Source organism: Gadus chalcogrammus, chromosome 23 (genome assembly GCF_026213295.1).
Source record: "Gadus chalcogrammus isolate NIFS_2021 chromosome 23, NIFS_Gcha_1.0, whole genome shotgun sequence".
Taxonomy (NCBI): domain Eukaryota; kingdom Metazoa; phylum Chordata; class Actinopteri; order Gadiformes; family Gadidae; genus Gadus; species Gadus chalcogrammus.
Window position 1 is genome coordinate 268,083 of NC_079434.1, and position 6,653 is coordinate 274,735.

Consider the following 6,653-nt stretch of genomic DNA (forward strand, 5'->3'; position numbering starts at 1 on the left):
TGTATGTGAGAGAGTATATTAGTGTATGTGAGAGAGAATAGTAGTGTATGTAAGAGAGTATAGTAGTGTATGTAAGAGAGTATAGTAGTATGTGTAAGAGAGTTTGAATGAAAAGGAAGTGAGTTTGAAATGTTCATAAGAGTCCGCAGAAATCGAATATCAATATTATTTTAGTGTAATTACATTGTGTATATGCACAAGCCATCTTATTCAAAGCAGCCGAAAAATAGAAAACCGAAATGCTACTATGTTTTTTTTTAGAAAACTGCGATTCAGCGTTTGAATTCTGCTATTGTCGTCTGATTCATTGAATCCGCTGTGTTTGCCAGGGTCTCACGGTGACATAGAGCCCTCCCACATGTCTGTAAGACCAATACTTCCTTGTTTACAAGCCTTACAAGCCAATGAGGCGATCACTATCAAAACGGTGCGTGTATACTATGATTGACAGCTACACCAGCAGACAGCTATTAGATATCCTAATAGCCAATGAAAATACCTTTCTGACGATATCCAGCATGTCAAACAACGTCTCACGTGTGGTTGAGAAAACAAATGCGCAAGGGGTGTGCGTAAACTAGCAAGCTCTTCCCCAGAGTCGGAAGACCCTGTGACCCTGGCAAACACAGCGGATTCAATGAATCAGACGACAATAGCAGAATTCAAACCCTGAATCGCAGCTTTCTAAAAAAAAACATAGTATCATTTCGGTTTTCTATTTTTCGGCTGCTTTGTATAAGATGGCTTGTGCATATACACAATGTAATTACATTAAAATAATATTGATATTCGATTTCTGCGGACTCTTATGAACATTTCAAACTCACTTCCGTTTCATTCAAACTCACTTCCGTTTCATTCAAACTCACGTCCGTTTCATTCAAACTCACTTCCGTTTCATTCAAACTATTAAACTCCTTTTACATGTAAGTATGAGAGTGTATAGTCGTGTATGTGAGAGAGTATAGTAGTGTATGTGAGAGAGAATAGTAGTGTATGTAAGAGAGTATAGTAGTGTATGTAAGAGAGTATAGTAGTGTATGTAAGAGAGTATAGTAGTGTATGTGAGAGAGTATAATAGTGTGTGTAAGACCAAGTATGAATTCTGTCCCAGACGGCCCCTCATAGATTTCAACACACATGACATGGAGACGCATCTTTCAAGCAAGAAGTTAACTCTACGTGCTGCAGTCATCAGTCGCCCCCCTAACTTGAGAACTATACTACCAAAAATGCACCATCAGGTCCTTGGTCTCACTGTTGGAATTGATCAGCAGATGTTGTTCAAAATGTGGACATAAACGAGACACATGAACCAAAATCTTGCAAACATACACATTAACAAAGACAAGCATGCACACATGCGCACGCACGCACGCACACACACGCACGCACACACACACACACACACAGACAGACAGACAGACAGACAGACAGACAGACAGACAGACAGACAGACAGACAGACAGACAGACAGACAGACAGACAGACAGACAGACAGACAGACAGACAGAGACATATGCATGCACATACACACCTACACAGACCCAATTTCACACATACATAGAGGGCAACACAGACATTAGACTCGTTAATAGACGAGAGGTCTGTTTGCCTGCCTGTCTGTGTCTGCCGATCTTTCTCTTTGTCAGCAGTATGTGTGTGTCTGTGTGACTTAGATTGATGATTTATGGAATCCATAATAGAAAATAGAATACTGGTTCCTGGAATGGACAGACATAACAGTGAACTATACAGGTGTTGATGTACTTTATGTGGTTTTCTACCTTCTCTACAGCAGCTGGTCCGAGGACAGATGGAGAGACTCCCTAACCCGCGCCCTATGGCTCCGGCCTCCCTGGATGTGTGTGATTCGGTCTGTGTGAGTGTGAGCGGCCATGTATGTGTAGCTACGTTTCTCTTGGTGATTATGCATCATCTGTGACTGCATGAATAGGTAAGGATGTCCTTGTTTATCTTTCTGGGAGTTTGTGTTCCATGTGTCTGTACCTTTCCTGTGATAGTCCTTAATTGCCCACCAATTTATCAAGCTTTTCCATTACACTACAACCGTTTTTGAGACAATAGTAATGACGATGATGATGATTATTAGTGTTATGTTATTATTATGAATACATTATCATCATTACAACTATAATAATAATAGGAAAAATATACTGAGGAACAACATAAACTGAGTTTCAGGTCAAGACTCTGGCTCAGCGCCACCTGGGAGGAGAGGAGGAAGAGGAGGGGGAGAGGGAGGGGGAGAGCAGAATTGAGAAGAAGTGTTCTTCCGGTGCCTTCCTCAATCTGGTCTGCTCTCTCTCTCTCTCTCTCTCTCTCTCTCTCTCTCTCTCTCTCTCTCTCTCTCTCTCTCTCTCACCAGTCATCCAGATGTACCTAGACACACATACAGCCACACGTACAGATTCATGTACACACCTAGTGCACGCACTAACAATCCGAGGGCATTACATCAGAGCTCCGGCGCCATGACAACAACACACAGTGCTGGCTGTGTGATACGGAAAGGGTAAATCACAGGGAACAAGAAGGGAGAGGGAGAGAGAGACAAAGAGACAGAGAGACAGAGAAAGAGGGAGAGAAGAGAGAGAGACAGACAGTGCTGGCTGTGTGATACGGCGAGGGGAAATCACAGGGAACGAGGAGGGAGAGTTAGAGAGAGACAAAGAGACAGATAGAGGGATAGAGAGAGAGGGAGAGGGAGAGAGAGAGGTGGATGCACGCACACTCCAAGGTAGTGTGCGGAGCGCTGTGTGCCCATGGGGGCAACATATTACCCATCATGCCATGGGAGAGACCGTGCAACTGTCATCAAAGATGAATTGCAGTCTCTCCAAGTTGTACGCACACAGACTGCTCTTCCACACGTGCACTCACACACACACACACACACACACACACACACACACACACACACACACACACACACACACACACACACACACACACACACACACACACACACACACACACACACACACACATGCTTCAAACGCCAGACACCAACACACACCAGACAGGGTTTTAATCATAAACAATGGCATACTACCATATCCCATCGTGTTATGATCAAAACTGTTATTTTAAAATGTTACATTTACCCCAAAGGAGAAATGGTGGTTGAAAGGTCAACTTTTATAACCATAAAGCAAACACTAAAACATGTGCCGGCCCGTGAAGAGCTCCCCTGGCTCGTTAGACAGGTCTCAGGCATTAGAGGCATGAGGTACCGGCTTCAAACCATACAGCGTCCAGGATTAGGAATAGGGTTTTCCACTTGAGTACAAGACATACTTCTCAAATGATTAATGAGGCATTAATCAGGAGGAGTTGAACGTTGTCTACAATGCAGTGTCTAGTGTGCTTGATGCCCAGAAAGGGATTAACTTTGATCCCAATATCTTCTATTATGTTAGTTACTCTTTTCCATATTAATAACCAGTTACTTTAAAGGGACACAATGTTTTAAAGGTCAAAATGACATGAAAATCTCACTTTATGAGGTTTTCTAACATAAATATGAGTTCCCCTAGCCTGCCTATGGTACCCCAATGGCTAAAATTTGCGTTTGGTGTAAAACGAGCACTAGCTGTTCTGCTCGCCTTTGAAAAAAGCGGAGGCTCAAGCACGCTGATTTGGAATGTCTTTAGGTATGTCGTCACAAAGCATCTAAGCTCCTCCCCTTACTCTGCCTGGCCCGCCCAGAGACGTTGGCCCACCAATGAGACACGACCGTGCGAGCGCCACATGTTTGTGTGTGAATACTAGGGGTGAAACGGACCAGTGTGTCCACTAGGGGTGTGCCAAATAATCGTCATGACGATGCATCGCGATTCTAATTTTCACGATCTACTGCATCGATTGTTGACGCCAAGAATCGATTATTAATTTAAAAAAATGAATAATAAAAAAAAAATATATATATATATTTTTTTTTATATAGTTTTATAAAGCCTATTCACTTTTTGTGGCATCAGTTTGTCCTCTTATGTTTATGAAATGATATTGTTGTTATAATGGCAGCTACTTCTAAAAGGGGAAATGTTTGAATGTTTTCATTTCATTGGTTTAAAGGACCACTGAGGCCATGTAAACGGCACTGATTATCCTTATTTTGTTATTTTAAGTTTTATAGATCCTTAGCACTTCTTGTCAGTGTATCCAGTAATAGTCGTTTCAATAAATACAGCTATGTATGAATTGGGTTGCTTTGAGTTATCAATTGAACACACTATCCAGATCATACACAGCCAGTCAGCCACTGGTAATGGCTTAATTTTTTTTTAACAGTGTTCAGTGAAAATTCGCAATGCATCGCAATGCATCGCAATAATTCAAGTATCGCGATGCATCGTGATAGAATCGCATCGTGGCATGTGAATCGTGATACGAATCGAATCGTGACTTCTTTGGCAATACCCACCCCTAGTGTCCACGGTTCGGTTCAGATAACCGTTTTGGGCCTTGGTTTCGGATACGGTTCGGATTAGGATCATGTCCGTGATAGTAAATAGGCGGACTTTTTTTTGACGGAGGGTTTGGGGGAGAAACACAAAAATGAATGAGACCCACAGGCTATTTGCAATGTGTTAATTGACTGCAATCAGACAACTTGCAAGGCTTTTTTGTGCAATAAATGTTCCCCTAAATGCATTTGAAAACATGGTGCACTGAGTGTAACATGTAAGGGATAACGGCCGACGAGGCTTAGAACTCTGGCGACGAGCGCAGCATGAAGCCAGAGTTGCCTCTACCTGTCCATTATTTCCATCGAACCGGTCGACCTCGAAGGCCGTTATCCCGCTTATCACCCGTTTGTATTTATCTCCCGTATATTTAGAATATAATTGTATCAATTACTTTCTTTAAATTTAGGAATCGTGCGCTTGAAAAGCCCAGTTTGTTTAGAACGCTGACAGGATGAAGGGAGGGGCGGTAAAAGTCTCATTGGCTCGGGCAGCACTGGAGAGAATGCATTCCGCTGGGTCCTAAACACCCTTTTGTATCGGACGTAGGCTACAGTAGGCAAAATACGCTACATAAGGCAATGCCTTCATGAAACCGAAATCCGCGGATCTCCAGAATGCTCCGAACTGTGGTAAACGAACCGAACGGATTCGGATACAATTCGAATCCGCTGCAGGCCTAGTGAATACACTGTAACGCAAGTGTTTCTTGTCGGTTCTTTGACGTCTCTTGTATTTCCACAACGAGACAGTGGGGGTTATCTGAGCCATGGTTGAGAAGGAATTGGGGGAAAGGAACTTTGGCTTTTACTCGCTGAAGTACATGAACTGCGATATGCCGCCGGTTGCCGCGAGGCACCATCGCCCGGCAGCAGGCGGCCGGCAGCAGGCAGCGCGCAGTTCAGTCTACTTCAGATTGATGTGGAAGTGGAAGAACCAGAGACGTCGCAGAACCCGACAAAGTCGTTTGTGATTCATAATATCGTCTGGAGGCGCACACAGCTTTTGGCCGTGATAATATGTATTATATGATATAGATATCTATGTATTATATGATATTATTTAGATATAGAGCTCCAGGACTGTAACGCAAGTGTTGTACACTTCCTTGTTATTTGGATAACTGTTCCGCTTTTGGTGTTATGGCGCATAACACGTGGGACTCTCGTCTTTGGTATTTCTACAACGAGACTCGTAGTGGGGGTTATCTCAGCCAAGGTTGAGAATGAATTGGGGGGAAGGAACTTTGGCTTTGACTCCCTCAAGAACATGAACCACGACATGGAGGAGAAAGGGATTGTTGGCGGCGAATGTCTCCCGCTAGAGCCCCGCTGAGGGACCACCGTCGGAGGCGGAGGTGCCTAAGCGCTGCCCGGCAACAATCCCTTTCTCCTCCTTGTCGCGTTTCAGTCTACTTCACATTGATGTGGACGTGGAAGAACCAGGAACGTCAGAGAACCCAACGCGGTCGTTTGAGATTCATGATATCGGCTCACACAGCTTTTGGCCGTGATAATATATATTATATGATATAGATATATATGTAGGCTATATGATAATATTTAGGTATAGAGCTCCAGGACTCCCGTGTGTTCTAGAATATTTACAGAACACGGCTAAAGGCTGTGTGTGCCTCGCCATTGCGATACATCCACTGTAAACAGAGCGCATGGTACCGTGGCTGCAAGCTGCTCAGGGCCACACCCCCACCCTCTTCCTTGACCCGCCTCGCTCCTCCTCATTTGCATTATAGCTACAGACACCAAAACAGCGCATTTGGGGGAAGCTCAATGTGCGACTGGCTCGGAGTGGCTGTATCTCTGTGTAGCACCTCGCTGATCATTACATGTGCTAGGGCTAGATTCTAGGTTCTAAGGAGCAGTGTGTGACTAAGTTAATAACGACACACCAAGACTGAGAGGTAAGTTTGAACTGTGGTTCATTTATGTACAGGGGTGCAAACTCATCAGGGATGAAAAAGGTGACAAGGACCCAAACCCCCTCGCGGAATATATATATATATATATATATACACACACACAATATATATATATATATATACACACACACAATATATATATATATATACACACACACACAATATATATATATATATATATATACACACACACAGTGTTGTGATAGTTCACTTTCTACGTG